Here is an 18693-nt window from a genome sequence, read left to right on the forward strand (position 1 = left end):
TCCACGAAATACAGATGTAACTCTGTGAGATGAATTAGAAGAACACTAAACAGTTTCTCAGAAAGCTTCTTTCCAGATTTCATCTGAGGATATTACCTTTTTCACCATAGCCCTCTATGGGCTTCAAATATAACTTTGCCAATTCCACAAGAACTGTCTTAGCGAAAGGCTTCTTGAGGGGAAAGATGTAACTCTGCGAGATGATTTCACAGAACACGAAGAAGATTCTCAGAAAACTTCTTTCTCTTTGTTATTGGAGGATATTTCCTTTGCCCCAATAGTCTTCAAAGTGATCCGAAATATCTGTTCTCAAATTCCACAGAAATAAGGCTAGCAAAGAGATCCACGAAATACAGATGTAACACTGTGAGATGAATTAAGAGAACACTAAGCAGTTTCTCAGAAAGCTTCTTTCCAGATTTCATCTGAGGATATTTCCTTTTTCACCATAGCCCTCTATGGGCTTCTAAATATCACTTTGCCAATTCCACAAGAACTGTCTTAGCGAAAGGCTTCTTGAGCGGAAAGCTGTAACTCTGTGAGATGATTTCACAGAACACAAAGAAGTTTTTCAGAAAGCTTCTTTCTCTTTGTTATCGGAGGATATTTCCTTTGGCCCTATAGTCTTCAAAGGGATCCGAAATATCTGTTCTCAGATTCCACAGAAATAAGGCTAGCAAAGAGATCCACGAAATACAGATGTAAATCTGTGAGATGAATTAACAGAACACTAAGCAGTTTCTCAGAAAGCTTCTTTCCATATTTCATCTGAGGATATTTCCTTTTTCACCATAGCCCTGTAAGGGCTTCAAAATATCACTTTGCCAATTCCCCAAGAACTGTCTTTGCGAAAGGCTTCTTGAGGGGAAAGCTGTAACTCTGTGAGTTGATTTCACAGAACACAAAGAAGTTTCTCAGAAAGCTTCTTTCTCTTTGTTATCGATGGATATTTCCTTTGGCCCTATAGTCTTCAAAGGGATCCGAAATATCTATTCTCAGATTTCACAGAAATAAGGCTAGCAAAGAGATCCACGAAATACAGATGTAACTCTGTGAGATGAATTAACAGAACACTAAGCAGTTTCTCAGAAAGTTTCTTTCCAGATTTCATCTGAGGATATTTCCTTTTTAACCATAGCGTTCAGTGGGCTTCCAAATATCACTTTGCCAATTCCACAAGAACAGTCTCAGCGAATGGCTTCCTGAGGGGAAAGCTTTCACTCTGTGAGATGATTTCACAGAACACAAAGAAGTTTCTCAGAAAGCTTCTTTCTCTTTGATATCGGAGGATATTTCCTTTGGCCCTATAGTCTTCAAAGGGATCCGAAATATCTGTTTTCAGATTCCACAAAAATAAGTCTAGCAAAGAGATCCACGAAATACAGATGTAACTCTGTGAGCTGAATTAATAGAACACCAAGCAGTTTCTCAGAAAGCTTCTTTCCAGATTTCATCTGAGGATATTTCCTTTTTCACCATAGCCCTGTATGGACTTCCAAATGTCACTTTTCCAATTCCGCAAGAACTGTCTTAGCGATAGGCTTCTTGAGGGCAAAGTTGTAACTCTGTGAGATGACTTCACAGAACACAAAGAAGTTTCTCAGAAAGCTTCTTTCTCTTTGTTATTGGAGGATATTTCCTTTGCCCTTATATTCTTCAAAGGGATCTGAAATATCTGTTCTCAGATTCCACAGAAATAAGGCTATCAAAGAGATCCACGAAAAACAGATGTTACTCTGTGAGATGAATTAACAGAACACTAAGCAGTTTCTCAGAAAGCTTCTTTCCAGATTTCATCTGAGGATATTTCCTTTTTCACCATAGCCCTCTATGAGCTTCCAAATATCACTTTACCAATTCCACAAGAAGTGTCTTAGCGAAAGGCTTCTTGAGGGGAAAGCTGTAACTCTGTGAGATGATTTCACAGAACACAAAGAAGTATCTCAGAAAGCTTCTTTCTCTTTGTTATCGGAGGATATTTCCTTTGGCCCTATAGTCTTCAAACGGATCCGAAATATCTGTTCTCAGATTCCAGAGAAATAAGTGTAGCAAAGAGATCCACCAAATACAGATGTAATTCTGTGAGATGAATTAACAGAACAGTAAGCAGTTTCTCAGAAAGCTTCTTTCCAGATTTCATCTGAGGATATTACCTTTTTCACCATAGCCCTCTATGCGCTTCCAAATATCACTTTGCCAATTCCACAAGAACTGTCTTAGCGAAAGGCTTCTTGAGTGGAAAGCTGGACGTCTGTAAGATGATTTCACAGAACACAAAGAAGTTTCTCAGAAAGCTTCTTTCTCTTTGTTATTGGAGGATATTTCCTTTGGCCCTATATTCTTCAAAGGGATCCGAAATATCTCTTCTCAGATTCCACAGAAATAAGGCTATCAAAGAGATCCACGAAATACAGATGTAACTCTGTGAGATGAATTAACAGAACACTAAGCAGTTTCTCAGAAAGCTTCTTTCCAGATTTCATCTGAGGATATTTCCTTTTTCACCATAGCCCTCTCTGGGCTTCCAAATATCACTTTGCCAATTCCACAAGAACTGTCTTAGCGAAAGGCTTCTTGAGGGGAAAGCTGTAACTCTGTGAGATGATTTCACAGAACACAAAGAAGTTTCTCAGAAAGCTTCTTTCTCTTTTTATCGGAGGATATTTCCTTTGGCCCTATAGTCTTCAAAGTGATCCGAAATATCTGTTCTCAGATTCCACAGAAATAAGGCTAGCAAAGAGATCCACGAAATACAGATGTAACGCTGTGAGATAAATTAACAGAGCACGAAGCAGTTTTTCAGAAAGCTTCTTTCCAGATTTCATCTGAGGATATTTCCTTTTTCACCACAGCCCTCTATGGGCTTCCAAATATCACTTTGCCAATTCCACAAGAACAGTCTTAGCGAAAGGCTTCTTCAGGGGAAACTGTAACTCTGTGAGATGATTTCACAGAAAAAAGAAGTTTCTCAGAAAGCTTCTTTCTCTTTGTTATCGGAGGTTATTTCCTTTGGCCCTATAGTCTTCAAAGGGATCCGAAATATCTGTCCTCAGAATCCACAGAAATAAGGCAAGCAAAGAGATCCACGAAATACAGATGTAACTCTGTGAGATAAATTAACACAACACGAAGCAGTTTCTCAGAAAGCTTCTTTCCAGATTTCATCTGAGGATATTTCCTTTTTCACCATAGCCCTGTATGGACTTCCAAATGTCACTTTGCCAATTCCGCAACAACTGTCTTAGCGATAGGCTTCTTGAGGGCAAAGCTGTAACTCTGTGAGATGACTTCACAGAACACAAAGAAGTTTCTCAGAAAGCTTCTTTCTCTTTGTTATTGGAGGATATTTCCTTTGGCCTTATATTCTTCAAAGGGATCCGAAATATCTGTTCTCAGATTCCACAGAAATAAGGCTATCAAAGAGATCCACGAAAAACAGATGTTACTCTGTGAGATGAATTAACAGAACACTAAGCAGTTTCTCAGAAAACTTCTTTCCAGATTTCATCTGAGGATATTTCCTTTTTCACCATAGCCCTCTATGAGCTTCCAAATATCACTTTACCAATTCCACAAGAAGTGTCTTAGCGAAAGGCTTCTTGAGGGGAAAGCTGTAACTCTGTGAGATGATTTCACAGAACACAAAGAAGTATCTCAGAAAGCTTCTTTCTCTTTGTTATCGGAGGATATTTCCTTTGGCCCTATAGTCTTCAAAGGGATCCGAAATATCTGTTCTCAGATTCCACAGAAATAAGTGTAGCAAAGAGATCCACCAAATACAGATGTAATTCTGTGAGATGAATTAACAGAACAGTAAGCAGTTTCTCAGAAAGCTTCTTTCCATATTTCATCTGAGGATATTACCTTTTTCACCATAGCCCTCTATGCGCTTCCAAATATCACTTTGCCAATTCCACAAGAACTGTCTTAGCGAAAGGCTTCTTGAGGGGAAAGCTGGACGTCTGTAAGATGATTTCACAGAACACAAAGAAATTTCTCAGAAAGCTTCTTTCTCTTTGTTATCGGAGGATATTTCCTTTGGCCCTATAGTCTTCAAAGGGATCCGAAATATCTGTTCTCAGATTCCACAGAAATAAGGCAAGCAAAGGGATCCACGAAATACAGATGTAACTCTGTGAGATGAATTAACAGAACACTAAGCAGTTTCTCAGAAAGCTTCTTTCCAGATTTCATCTAAGGATATTTCCTTTTTCACCATAGCCCTCTATGGGCTTCCAAATATCACTTTGCCAATTCCACAAGAACTGTCTTAGCGAAAGGCTTCTTGAGGGGAAAGCTGTAACTCTGTGAGATGATTTCACAGAACACAAAGAAGTTTCTCAGAAAGCTTCTTTCTCTTAGTTATCGCAGGATATTTCCTTTGGCCCTATAGTCTTCAAAGGGATCCGAAATATCTGTTCTCAGATTCCACAGAAATAATGCTAGCAAAGAGATCCACGAAATACAGATGTAACTCTGTGACATGAATCAACACAACACGAAGCAGTTTCTCAGAAAGCTTCTTTCCAGATTTCATCTGAGGATATTTCCTTTTTCACCATAGCCCTGTATGGACTTCCAAATGTCACTTTGCCAATTCCACAAGAACTGTCTTAGCGATAGGCTTCTTGAGGGGAAAGCTGTAACTCTGTGAGAGGATTTCACAGAACACAAAGAAGTATCTCAGAAAGCTTCATTCTCTTTGTTATCGGAGGATATTTCCTTTGGCCCTATATTTTTCAAAGGGATCCGAAATATCTGTTCTCAGATTCCACAGAAATAAGTGTAGCAAAGAGATCCACCAAATACAGATGTAATTCTGTGAGATGAATTAACAGAACAGTAAGCAGTTTTTCAGAAAGCTTCTTTCCAGATTTCATCTGAGGATATTACCTTTTTCATCATAGCCCTCTATGCGCTTCCAAATATCACTTTGCCAATTCCACAAGAACTGTCTTAGCGAAAGGCTTCTTGAGGGGAAAGCTGTACCTCTGTAAGATGATTTCACAGAACACAAAGAAATTTCTCAGAAAGCTTCTTTCTCTTTTTTATCGGTGGATATTTCCTTTTGCCCTATAGTCTTCAAAGGGATCCGAAATATCTGTTCTCAGATTCCACAGAAATAAGGCTAGCAAAGGGATCCACGAAATACAGATGTAATTCTGTGAGATGAATTAACACAACACGAAGCAGTTTCTCAGAAAGCTTCTTTCCAGATTTCATCTGAGGATATTTCCTTTTTCACCATTGCCCTCTATGGGCTTCCAAATATCACTTTGCCAATTCCACAAGAACTGTCTTAGCGAAAGGTTTCTTGAGGGGAAACTGTAACTCTGTGAGATGATTTCACAGAACACAAAGAAGTATCTCAGAAAGCTTCTTTCTCTTTGTTATCGGAGGATATTTCCTTTGGCCCTATAGTCTTCAAATGGATCCGAAATATCTGTTCTCAGATTTCACAGAAATAAGTGAAGCAAAGAGATCCACCAAATACAGATGTAATTCTGTGAGATGAATTAACACAACACGAAGCAGTTTCTCAGAAAGCTTCTTTCCAGATTTCATCTGAGGATATTACCTTTTTCACCATAGCCCTCTATGGGCTTCCAAATATCACTTTGCCAATTCCACAAGAACTATCTTAGCGAAAGGCTTCTTGAGGGGAAAGCTGTACCTCTCTAAGATGATTTCACAGAACACAAAGAAATTTCTCAGAAAGCTTCTTTCTCTTTGTTATCGGAGGATATTTCCTTTGGCCCTATAGTCTTCAAAGGGATCCGAAATATCTGTTCTCAGATTCCACAGAAATAAGGCTAGCAAAGGGATCCACGAAATACAGATGTAACTCTGTGAGATGAATTAACAGAACACTAAGCAGTTTCTCAGAAAGCTTCTTTCCAGATTTCATCTAAGGATATTTCCTTTTTCACCATAGCCCTCTATGGGCTTCCAAATATCACTTTGCCAATTCCACAAGAACTGTCTTAGCGAAAGGCTTCTTGAGGGGAAAGCTGTAACTCTGTGAGATGATTTCACAGAACACAAAGAAGTTTCTCAGAAAGCTTCTTTCTCTTAGTTATCGCAGGATATTTCCTTTGGCCCTATAGTCTTCAAAGGGATCCGAAATATCTGTTCTCAGATTCCACAGAAATAATGCTAGCAAAGAGATCCACGAAATACAGATGTAACTCTGTGACATGAATCAACACAACACGAAGCAGTTTCTCAGAAAGCTTCTTTCCAGATTTCATCTGAGGATATTTCCTTTTTCACCATAGCCCTGTATGGACTTCCAAATGTCACTTTGCCAATTCCACAAGAACTGTCTTAGCGATAGGCTTCTTGAGGGGAAAGCTGTAACTCTGTGAGAGGATTTCACAGAACACAAAGAAGTATCTCAGAAAGCTTCATTCTCTTTGTTATCGGGGGATATTTCCTTTGGTCCTATAGTCTTCAAAGGGATCCGAAATATCTGTTCTCAGATTCCACAGAAATAAGTGTAGCAAAGAGATCCACCAAATACAGATGTAATTCTGTGAGATGAATTAACAGAACAGTAAGCAGTTTTTCAGAAAGCTTCTTTCCAGATTTCATCTGAGGATATTACCTTTTTCATCAGAGCCCTCTATGCGCTTCCAAATATCACTTTGCCAATTCCACAAGAACTGTCTTAGCGAAAGGCTTCTTGAGCGGAAAGCTGTACCTCTGTAAGATGATTTCACAGAACACAAAGAAATTTCTCAGAAAGCTTCCTTCTCTTTTTTATCGGTGGATATTTCCTTTTGCCCTATAGTCTTCAAAGGGATCCGAAATATCTGTTCTCAGATTCCACAGAAATAAGGCTAGCAAAGGGATCCACGAAATACAGATGTAATTCTGTGAGATGAATTAACACAACACGAAGCAGTTTCTCAGAAAGCTTCTTTCCAGATTTCATCTGAGGATATTTCCTTTTTCACCATAGCCCTGTTTGGACTTCCAAATGTCACTTTGCCAATTCCACAAGAACTGTCTTAGCGATAGGCTTCTTGAGGGCAAAGCTGTAACTCTGTGAGATGACTTCACAGAACGCAAAGAAGTTTCTCAGAAAGCTTCTTTCTCTTTGTTATTGAAGGATATTTCCTTTGGCCCTATAGTCTTCAAAGGGATCCGAAATATCTGTTCTCAGATTCCACAGAAATAAGGCTAGCAAAGAGATCCACGAAATACAGATGTAACTCTGTGAGATGAATTAACAGAACACTAAGCAGTTTCTCAGAAAGCTTCTTTCCAGATTTCATCTGAGGATATTTCCTTTTTCACCGTAGCCCTCTATGGACTTCCAAATATCACTTTGCCAATTCCACAAGAATGGTCTTAGCGAAAGGCTTCTTGAGGGGAAAGCTGTAACTCTGTGAGATGATTTCACAGAACACAAAGAAGTTTCTCAGAAAGCTTCTTTCTCTTTGTTATCGGAGGATATTTCTTTTGGCCCTATATTCTTCCAAGGGATCCGAAATATCTGTTCTCAGATTCCACAGAAATAAGGCTAGCAAAGAGATCCAAGAAATACAGATGTAACTCTCTGAGATGAATTAACAGAACACTAAGCAGTTTCTCAGAAAGATTCTTTCCAGATTTCATCTGAGGATATTTCCTTTTTCACCATAGCCCTCTATGGGCTTCCAAATATCACTTTGCCAATTGCACAAGAACTGTCTTAGCGAAAGGCTTCTTGAGGGGAAAGCTGTAACTCTGTGAGATGATTTCACTGAACACAGAGAAGTTTCTCAGAAAGATTCTTTCTCTTTGTTATCGGAGGATATTCCCTTTGGCCCTATAGTCTTCAAAGGGATCCGAAATATCTTTTCTCAGATTCCACAGAAATAAGTCTAGCAAAGAGATCCACGAAATACAGATGTAACTCTGTGAGATGAATTAACAGAACACTAAGCAGTTTGTCAGAAAGCTTCTTTCCAGATTACATCTGAGAATATTTCCTTTTTCACCATAGCCCTCTATGGGATTCCAAATATCACTTTGCCAATTCCACAAGAACTGTCTTAGCGAAAGGCTTCTTGAGGGGAAAGCTGTAAATCTGTGAGATGATTTCACAAAACAGAAAGAAATTTCTCAGAAAGCTTCTTTCTCTTTGTTATTGGATGATATTTCCTATGGCCCTATAGTCTTCAAAGGGATCCGAAATATCTGTTCTCAGCTTCCACAGAAATAAGGCTAGCAAAGAGATCCACGAAATACAGATGTAACTCTGTGAGATGAATTAACAGAACACCAAGCAGTTTCTCAGAAAGCTGCTTTCCAGATTTCATCTGAGGATATTTCCTTTTTCACCATTGCCCTCTATGGGCTTCCAAATATCACTTTGCCAATTCCACAAGAACTGTCTTAGCGAAAGGTTTCTTGAGGGGAAACTGTAACTCTGTGAGATGATTTCACAGAACACTAAGAAGTTTCTCAGAAAGCTTCTTTCTCTTTGTTATCGGAGGATATTTCCTTTGGCCCTATAGTCTTCAAAGGGATCCGAAATATCTGTTCTCAGATTCCACAGAAATAAGGCTAGCAAAGAGATCCACGAAATACAGATGTAACTCTGTGAGATGAATTAACACAACACGAAGCAGTTTCTCAGAAAGCTTCTTTCCAGATTTCATCTGAGGATATTACCTTTTTCACCATAGCCCTCTATGCGCTTCCAAATATCACTTTGCCAATTCCACAAGAACTGTCTTAGCGAAAGGCTTCTTGAGGGGAAAGGTGTACCTCTGTAAGATGATTTCACAGAACACAAAGAAATTTCTCAGAAAGCTTCTCTCTCTTTGTTATTGGAGGATATTTCCTTTTGCCCTATAGTCTTCAAAGGGATCCGAAATATCTGTTCTCAGATTCCACAGAAATAAGGCTCGCAAAGAGATCCACGAAACACAGATGTAACTCTGTGAGATGAATTAACAGAACACTAAGAAGTTTCTCAGAAAGCTTCTTTCCAGATTTCATCTGAGGATATTACCTTTTTCACCATAGCCCTCTATGGGCTTCCAAATATCACTTTGCCAATTCCAGAAGAACTGTCTTAGCGAAAGGCTTCTTGAGGGGAAAGCTGTACCTCTCTAAGATGATTTCACAGAACACAAAGAAATTTCTCAGAAAGCTTCTTTCTCTTTGTTATCGGAGGATATTTCCTTTGGCCCTATAGTCTTCAAAGGGATCCGAAATATCTGTTCTCAGATTCCACAGAAATAAGGCTAACAAAGAGATCCACGAAATACAGATGTAACTCTGTGAGATGAATTAACAGAACAAGAAGCAGTTTCTCAGAAAGCTTCTTTCCAGATTTCATCTGAGGATATTTCCTTTTTCACCATAGCCCTCTATGGGCTTCCAAATATCACTTTGCCAATTCCACAAGAACTGTCTTAGCGAAAGGCTTCTTGAGGGGAAACTGTAACTCTGTGAGATGATTTCACAGAACACAAAGAAGTTTCTCAGAAAGCTTCTTTCTCTTTGTTATCGGAGGATATTTCTTTTGGCCCTATAGTCTTCAAACGGATCCGAAATATCTGTCCTCAGAATCCACAGAAATAAGACTAGCAAAGAGATACACGAAATACAGATGTAACTCTGTGAGATGAATTAACACAACACGAAGCAGTTTCTCAGAAAGCTTCTTTCCAGATTTCATCTGAGGATATTTCCTTTTTACCATAGCCCTCTATGGACTTCCAAATATCACTTTGCCAATTCCACAAGAACGGTCTTAGCGAAAGGCTTCTTGAGGGCAAAGCTGTAACTCTGTGAGATGATTTCACAGAACACAAAGAAGTTTCTCAGAAAGCTTCTTTCTCTTTATTATCGGAGGATATTTCCTTTGGCCCTATAGTCTTCAAAGGGATCCGAAATATCTGTTCTCAGATTCCACAGAAATAAGGCTAGCAAATAGATCCAAGAAATACGGATGTAACTCAGTGAGAACAATTTACAGAACACCAAGCAGTTACTCAGAAAGCTTCTTTCCAGATTTCATCTGAGGATATTTCCTTTTTCACCATAGCCCTCTATGGGCTTCCAAATATCACTTTGCCAATTCCACAAGAACTGTCTTAGCGAAAGGCTCCTTGAGGGGAAAGCTTTAACTCTGTGAGATGATTTCACAGAACACAAAGAAGTTGCTCAGAAAGCTTCTTTCTCTTAGTTATCGGAGGATATTTCCTTTGGCCCTATAGTCTTCAAAGGGAACCGAAATATCTGTTCTCAGATTCCACAGAATTAAGGCTAACAAAGAGATCCACGAAATACAGATGTAACTCTGTGAGATGAATTAACAGAACACCAAGCAGTTTTTCAGAAAGCTTCTTTCCAGGTTTCATCTGAGGATATTTCCTTTTTCACCATAGCCCTCTATTGGCTTCCAAATATCACTTTTCCATTTCCACAAGAACTGTCTTAGCAAAAGGCTTCTTGAGGGGAAAGCTGTACCTCGGTAAGATGATTTCACAGAACACAAAGACATTTCTCAGAAAGATTATTTCACTTTGTTATCGGAGGATAATTCCTTTTGCCCTATTGTCTTCAAAGGGATCCGAAATATCTGTTCTCAGATTCCTAAGAATAAGGCTAGCAAAGAGATCCACGAAATGCAGATGTAACTCTGTGAGATGAATAAACAGAACACCAAGCAGTTTCTCACAAAGCTTCTTTCCAGATTTCATCTGAGGATATTTCCTTTTTCACCATAGACCTCTATGGGCTTCCAAATATCACTTTGCCAATTCCAGAAGAACTGTCTTAGCGAAAGGCTTCTTGAGGGGAAAGCTGTACCTCTCTAAGATGATTTCACAGAACACAAAGAAATTTCTCAGAAAGCTTCTTTCTCTTTGTTATCGGAGGATATTTCCTTTTGCCCTATAGTCTTCAAAGGGATCCGAAATATCTGTTCTCAGATTCCACAGAAATAAGGCTAGCAAAGGGATCCACGATATACAGATGTAACTCTGTGAGATGAATTAACAGAACACTAAGCAGTTTCTCAGAAAGCTTCTTTCCAGATTTCATCTAAGGATATTTCCTTTTTCACCATAGCCCTCTATGGGCTTCCAAATATCACTTTGCCAATTCCACAAGAACTGTCTTAGCGAAAGGCTTCTTGAGGGGAAAGCTGTAACTCTGTGAGATGATTTCACAGAACACAAAGAAGTTTCTCAGAAAGCTTCTTTCTCTTAGTTATCACAGGATATTTCCTTTGGCCCTATAGTCTTCAAAGGGATCCGAAATATCTGTTCTCAGATTCCACAGAAATAATGCTAGCAAAGAGATCCACGAAATACAGATGTAACTCTGTGACATGAATTAACACAACACGAAGCAGTTTCTCAGAAAGCTTCTTTCCAGATTTCATCTGAGGATATTTCCTTTTTCACCATAGCCCTGTATGGACTTCCAAATGTCACTTTGCCAATTCCAGAAGAACTGTCTTAGCGATAGGCTTCTTGAGGGCAAAGCTGTATCTCTGTGAGATGACTTCACAGAACACAAAGAAGTTTCTCAGAAAGCTTCTTTATCTTTGTTATTGGAGGATATTTCCTTTGGCAATATAGTCTACAAAGTGATCCGAAATATCTGTTCTCAGATTCCACAGAAATAAGGCTAGCAAAGAGATCCACGAAATACAGATGTAACTCTGTGAGATGAATTAACAGAACACTAATCAGTTTCTCAGAAAGCTTCTTTCCAGATTTCATCTGAGGATATTTCCTTTTTTCTCCATAGCCCTCTATGCGCTTCCAAATATCCCTTTGCCAATTCCACAAGAACGGTCTCAGCGAAAGGCTTCTTGAGGGGAAAGCTGTAACTCTGTGAGATGATTTCACAGAACACAAAGAAGTTTCTCAGAAAACTTCTTTCTCTTTGTTATGGAGGATATTTCCTTTGGCCCTATAGTCTTCAAAGGGATCCGAAATATCTGTTCTCAGATTCCACAGAAATAAGGCTAGCAAAGAGATCCACGAAATACAGATGTAACTCTGTGAGTCGAATTAACAGAACACTAAGCAGTTTCTCAGAAAGCTTCCTTCCAGATTTCATCTGAGGATATTTCCTTTTTCACCATAGTCCTCTATGGGCTTCCAAATATCACTTTACCAATTCCACAAGAAGTGTCTTAGAGAAAGGCTTCTTGAGGGGAAAGCTGTAACTCTGTGAGATGATTTCACAGAACACAAAGAAGTATCTCAGAAAGCTTCTTTCTCTATGTTATCGGAGGATATTTCCTTTGGCCGTACAGTCTTCAAAGGGATCTGAAATATCTGTTCTCAGATTCCACAGAAATAAGTGTAGCAAAGAGATCCACCAAATACAGATGTAATTCTGTGAGATGAATTAACAGAAAAGTAAGCAGTTTCTCAGAAAGCTTCTTTCCAGATTTCATCTGAGGATATTACCTTTTTCACCATAGCCCTCTATGCGCTTCCAAATATCACTTTGCCAATTCCACAAGAACTGTCTTAGCGAAAGGCTTCTGGAGGGGAAAGCTGTACCTCTGTAAGATGATTTCCAGAACACAAAGAAATTTCTCAGAAAGCTTCTTTCTCTTTGTTATCGGAGGATATTTCCTTTTGCCCTATAGTCTTCAAAGGGATCCGAAATATCTGTTCTCAGATTCCACAGAAACAAGGCTAGCAAAGAGATCCACGAAATACAGATGTAACTCTGTGAGATGAATTAACAGAACACTAAGCAGTTTCTCAGAAAGATTCTTTCCAGATTTCATCTGAGGATATTTCCTGTTTCACCATAGCCCTCTATGCGCTTCCAAATATCACTTTGCCAATTCCACAAGAACTGTCTTAGCGAAAGGCTTCTTGAGGGGAAAGCTGTACGTCTGTAAGATGATTTCACAGAACACAAAGAAATATCTCAGAAAGCTTCTTTCTCTTTGTTATCGGAGGATATTTCCTTTGGCCCTATTGTCTTCAAAGGGATCCGAAATATCTGTTCTCAGATTCCACAGAAATAAGGCGAGCAAAGAGATCCACGAAATACAGATGTAACTCTGTGAGATGAATTAACAGAAAACGAAGCAGTTTCTCAGAAAGCTTCTTTCCAGATTTCATCTGAGGATATTTCCTTTTTCACCATAGCCCTCTATGGGCTTCCAAATATCACTTTGCCAATTCCACAAGAACTGTCTTAGAGAAAGGCTTCTTGAGGGGAAACTGTAACTCTGTGAGATGATTTCACAGAACACAAAGAAGTTTCTCAGAAAGCTTCTTTCTCTTTGTTATCGGAGGATATTTCCTTTGGCCCTATAGTCTTCAAAGGGATCCGAAATATCTGTCCTCAGAATCCACAGAAATAAGACTAGCAAAGAGATCCACGAAATACAGATGTAACTCTGTGAGATGAATTAACACAACACGAAGCAGTTTCTCAGAAACCTTCTTTCCAGATTTCATCTGAGGATATTTCCTTTTTACCATAGCCCTCTATGGACTTCCAAATATCACTTTGCCAATTCCACAAGAACGGTCTTAGCGAAAGGCTTCTTGAGGGGAAAGCTGTAACTCTGTGAGATGATTTCACAGAACACAAAGAAGTTTCTCATAAAGCTTCTTTCTCTTTGTTATCGGAGGATATTTCCTTTGGCCCTACAGTCTTCAAAGGGATCCGAAATATCTGTTCTCAGATTCCACAGAAATAAGGCTAGCAAAGAGATCCAAGAAATACGGATGTAACTCAGTGAGAACAATTTACAGAACACCAAGCAGTTACTCAGAAAGCTTCTTTCCAGATTTCATCTGAGGATATTTCCTTTTTCACCATAGCCCTCTATGGGCTTCCAAATATCACTTTGCCAATTCCACAAGAACTGTCTTAGCGAAAGGCTCCTTGAGGGGAAAGCTTTAACTCTGTGAGATGATTTCACAGAACACAAAGAAGTTGCTCAGAAAGCTTCTTTCTCTTAGTTATCGGAGGATATTTCCTTTGGCCCTATAGTCTTCAAAGGGAACCGAAATATCTGTTCTCAGATTCCACAGAATTAAGGCTAACAGAGAGATCCACGAAATACAGATGTAACTCTGTGAGATGAATTAACAGAACACCAAGCAGTTTTTCAGAAAGCTTCTTTCCAGGTTTCATCTGAGGATATTTCCTTTTTCACCATAGCCCTCTATTGTCTTCCAAATATCACTTTTCCATTTCCACAAGAACTGTCTTAGCAAAAGGCTTCTTGAGGGGAAAGCTGTACCTCGGTAAGATGATTTCACAGAACACAAAGACATTTCTCAGAAAGATTATTTCACTTTGTTATCGGAGGATAATTCCTTTTGCCCTATTGTCTTCAAAGGGATCCGAAATATCTGTTCTCAGATTCCTAAAAATAAGGCTAGGAAAGAGATCCACGAAATGCAGATGTAACTCTGTGAGATGAAGAAACAGAACACCAAGCAGTTTCTCACAAAGCTTCTTTCCAGATTTCATCTGAGGATATTTCCTTTTTCACCGTAGACCTCTATGGGCTTCCAAATATCACTTTGCCAATTCCACAAGAACTGTCTTAGCGAAAGGATTCTTGATGGGATAGCTGTATCTCTGTGAGATGATTTCACAGAACACAAAGAAGTTTCTCAGAAAGCTTCTTTCTCTTTGTTATCGGAGGATATTTCCTTTGGCCCTATAGTCTTCAAAGGGATCCGAAATATCTGTTCTCAGATTCCACAGAAATAAGGCTAGCAAAGAGATCCACGAAACACAGATGTAACTCTGTGAGATGAATTAACAGAACACTAAGCAGTTTCTCAGAAAGCTTTTTTCCAGATGTCATCTGAGGATATTTCCTTTTTCACCATAGCTCTCTATGGGCTTCCAAATATCACTTTGCCAATTCCAAAAGAACTGTCTTAGCGAACGGCTTCTAGAGGGGAAAGCTGTAACTTTGTGAGATGATTTCACAGAACACAAAGAAGTTTCTCAGAAAGCTTCTTTCTGTTTGTTATCAGAGGATATTTACTTTGGCCCTAAAGTTTTCAAAGGGATCCGAGATATCTGTTCTCAGATTCCACAGAAATAAGTCTAGCAAAGAGATCCACGAAATACAGATGTAACTATTTGAGATGAACTAACAGAACACCAAGCAGTTTTTCAGAAAGCTTCATTGTAGGTTTCATCTGAGGATATTTCCTTTTTCTCTGTAGCTCTCTAAGGGCTTCAAAATATCACTTTGCCAATTCCACAAGAACTGTCTTAGCAAAAGGCTACTTGAGGGGAAAGCTGTAACTCTGTGAGATGATTTCACAGAACACAAAGAAGTTTCTCAGAAAGCTTCTTTCTCTTTGTTATTCGAGGATACTTCCTTTGGCCCTATAGTCTTCAAAGGGATCGGAAATATCTGTTCTCAGATTCCACAGAAATAAGGCTAGCAAAGAGATCCACGAAATACTGATGTAACTCTGAGAGATGAATTTACAGAACACCAAGCAGTTTCTCAGAAAGCTTCTTTCCTGATTTCATCTGAGGATATTTCCTTTTTCACCATAGAACTCTATGGGCTTCCAAATATCACTTTTCCAATTCCACAAGCAGTGTCTTAGCGAAAGTCTTCTTGAGGGGAAAGCTGTAACTCTGTGAGATGATTTCAAAGAACACAGAGAAATTTCTCAGAAAGTTTCTATCTCTTTGTAATTGGAGGATATTTCCTTTGGCCCTATACTCTTCAAAGGGATCCGAAATTTCTGTTCTCAGATTCCACAGAAATAAGGCTAGCAAAGAGATCCATGAAATACAGATGTAACTCTGTTAGATGAATTAACAGAACACTAAGCAGTTTCTCAGAAAGCTTCTTTCCAGATTTCATCTGAGGATATTTCCTTTTTCACCGTAGCCCTCAATGGGCTTCCAAATATCACTTTGCCAATTCCACAAGAACTGTCTTAGCGAAAGGCTTCTTGAGGGGAAAGCTGTAACTCTGTGAGATGATTTCACAGAACACAAAGAAGTTTCTCAGAAAGCTTCTTTCTCTTTGTTATCGGAGGATACTTCCTTTGGTCCTATAGTCTTCAAAGGGATCCGAAATATCTGTTCTCAGATTCCACAGAAATAAGGCTAGCAAAGAGATCCACGAAATACAGATGTAACTCTGAGAGATGAATTAACAGAACACCAAGCAGTTTCTCAGAAAGCTTCTTTCAAGATTTCATCTGAGGATATTTCCTTTTTCACCATAGCCCTCAATGGGCTTCCAAATATCACTTTGCCAATTCCACAAGAACTGTCTTAGGGAACGGCTTCTTGAGGGGAAAGCTGTAACTCTGTGAGATGATTTCACAGACCACAAAGAAGTTTCTCAGAAAGCTTCTTTCTCTTTGTTATCGGAGGATATTTCCTTTGGCCCTGTAGTCTTCAAAGGGATCCGAAATATCTGTTCTCTGATTCCACAGAAATAAGGCTAGCGAAGAGATCCACGAAATACAGATGTAACTCTGTGAGATGAATTAACAGAACACTAAGCAGTTTCTCAGAAAGCTTCTTTCCAGATTTCATCTGATCATATTTCCTTTTTCACCATAGCCCACTAAGGGCTTCTAAATATCACTTTGCCAATTCCACAAGAAGTGTCTTAGCGAAAGGCTTCTTGAGGGGAAAGCTGTAACTCTGTGAGATGATTTCACAGAACACAAAGAAGTTTCTCAGAAAGGTTCTTGCTCTTTGTTATCGGAGGATATTTCCTTTGGTCCTATAGTCTCCAAAGGAATCCGAAATATCTGCTCTCAGATTCCAGAGAAATAAGGCTAGCAAAGAGATCCACGAAATACAGATGTAACACTGAGAGATGAATTAACAGAACTCCAAGCAGTTTCTCCGAAAGCTTCTTTCCAGATTTCATCTGAGGATATTTCCTTTTTCACCATAGCCCTCTATGGGCTTCCAAATATCACTTTGCCAAATCCACAAGAAGTGTTTAGCGAAAGGCTTCTTGAGGGGAAAGCTGTAACTCTGTGAGATGATTTAAAAAAACACAAAGAAATTCCTCAGAAATTTTCTATCTCTTTGTAATTGGAGGATATTTCCTTTGGCCCTATAGTCTTCAAAGGGATCCGAAATTTCTGTCTCAGATTCCACAGAAATAAGGCTAGCAAAGAGATCCACGAAATACAGATGTAACTCTGTGAGATGAATTAACAGAACACTGAGCAGTTTCTCAGAAAGCTTCTTTCCAGATTTCATCAGAGGATATTTCCTTTTTCACCATAGCCCTCAATGGGCTTCCAAATATCACTTTGCCAATTCCACAAGAACTGTCTTAGGGAACGGCTTCTTGAGGGGAAAGCTGTAACTCTGTGAGATGATTTCACAGAACACAAAGAAGTTCCTCAGAAAGCTGCTTTCTCTTTGTTATCGGAGGATATTTCCTTTGGCCCTATAGTCTTCAAAGGGATCCGAAATATCTGTTCTCAGATTCCACAGAAATAAGGCTAGCGAAGAGATCCACGAAATACAGATGTAACTCTGTGAGATGAATTAACAGAACACTAAGCAGTTTCTCAGAAAGCTTCTTTCCAGATTTCATCTGAGGATATTTCCTTTTTCACCGTAGACCTCTATGGGCTTCCAAATATCACTTTGCCAATTCCACAAGAAGTGTCTTAGCGAAAGGCTTCTTGAGGTGAAAGCTGTAACTCTGTTAGATGATTTCACAGAACACAAAGAAGTTTTTCAGAAAGATTCTTTCTCTTTGTTATCGGAGGATATTTCCTTTGGCCCTATAGTCTTCAAAGGGATCGGAAATATCTGTTCTCAGATTCCTGAGAAATAAGGCTAGCAAAGAGATCCACGAAATACAGATGTAACTCTGTGAGATGAATTAACAGAACAGTGAGCAGTTTCTCAGAAAGCTTCTTTCCAGATTGCATCTGAGGATATTTACCTTTTCACCATAGCCCTCAATGGGCTTCCAAATATCACTTAGCCAATTCCACAAGAACTGTCTTAGCGAACGGCTTCCTGAGGGGAAAGCTGTAACTCTGTGAGATGATTTCACAAAACACAAAGAAGTTTCTCAAAACGCTTCTTTCTCTTTGTTATCGAAGGATATTTCCTTTGGCCCTATAGTCTTCAAAGGGATCCGAAATATCTGTTCTCAGATTACACAGAAATGAGGTTAGCAAAGAGATCCACGAAATACAGATGTAACTCTGAGAGATGAATTAACAGAACACAAAGCAGTTTCTCTGAAAGCTTCTTTCCAGATTTCATCTGAGGATATTTCCTTTTTCACTATAGCCCTCTATGGGCTTCCAAATATCACTTTGCCAATTCCACAAGAAGTGTCTTAGCGAAAGGCTTCTTGAGGGGAAAGCTGTAACTCTGTTAGATGATTTCACAGAAGACAAAGAAGTTTCTCAGAAAGCTTCTTTCTCTTTGTTATCGGAGGATATTTCCTTTGGCCCTATAGTCTTCAAAGGGATCGGAAATATCTGTTCTCAGATTCCACAGAAATAAGGCTAGCAAAGAGATCCACGAAATACAGATGTAACTCTGTGAGATGAATTAACAGAACACTGAGCAGTTTCTCAGAAAGCTGCTTTCCAGATTTCATCTGAGGATATTTCCTTTTTCCCCATAGCCCTCTATGGGCTTCCAAATATCACGTTGCCAATTCCACAAGAACTGTCTTAGCCAACGGTTTCTTGAGGGGAAAGC

This window comes from Macaca fascicularis, chromosome 10 (assembly GCF_037993035.2).
Source record: "Macaca fascicularis isolate 582-1 chromosome 10, T2T-MFA8v1.1".
Lineage (NCBI taxonomy): Eukaryota > Metazoa > Chordata > Mammalia > Primates > Cercopithecidae > Macaca > Macaca fascicularis.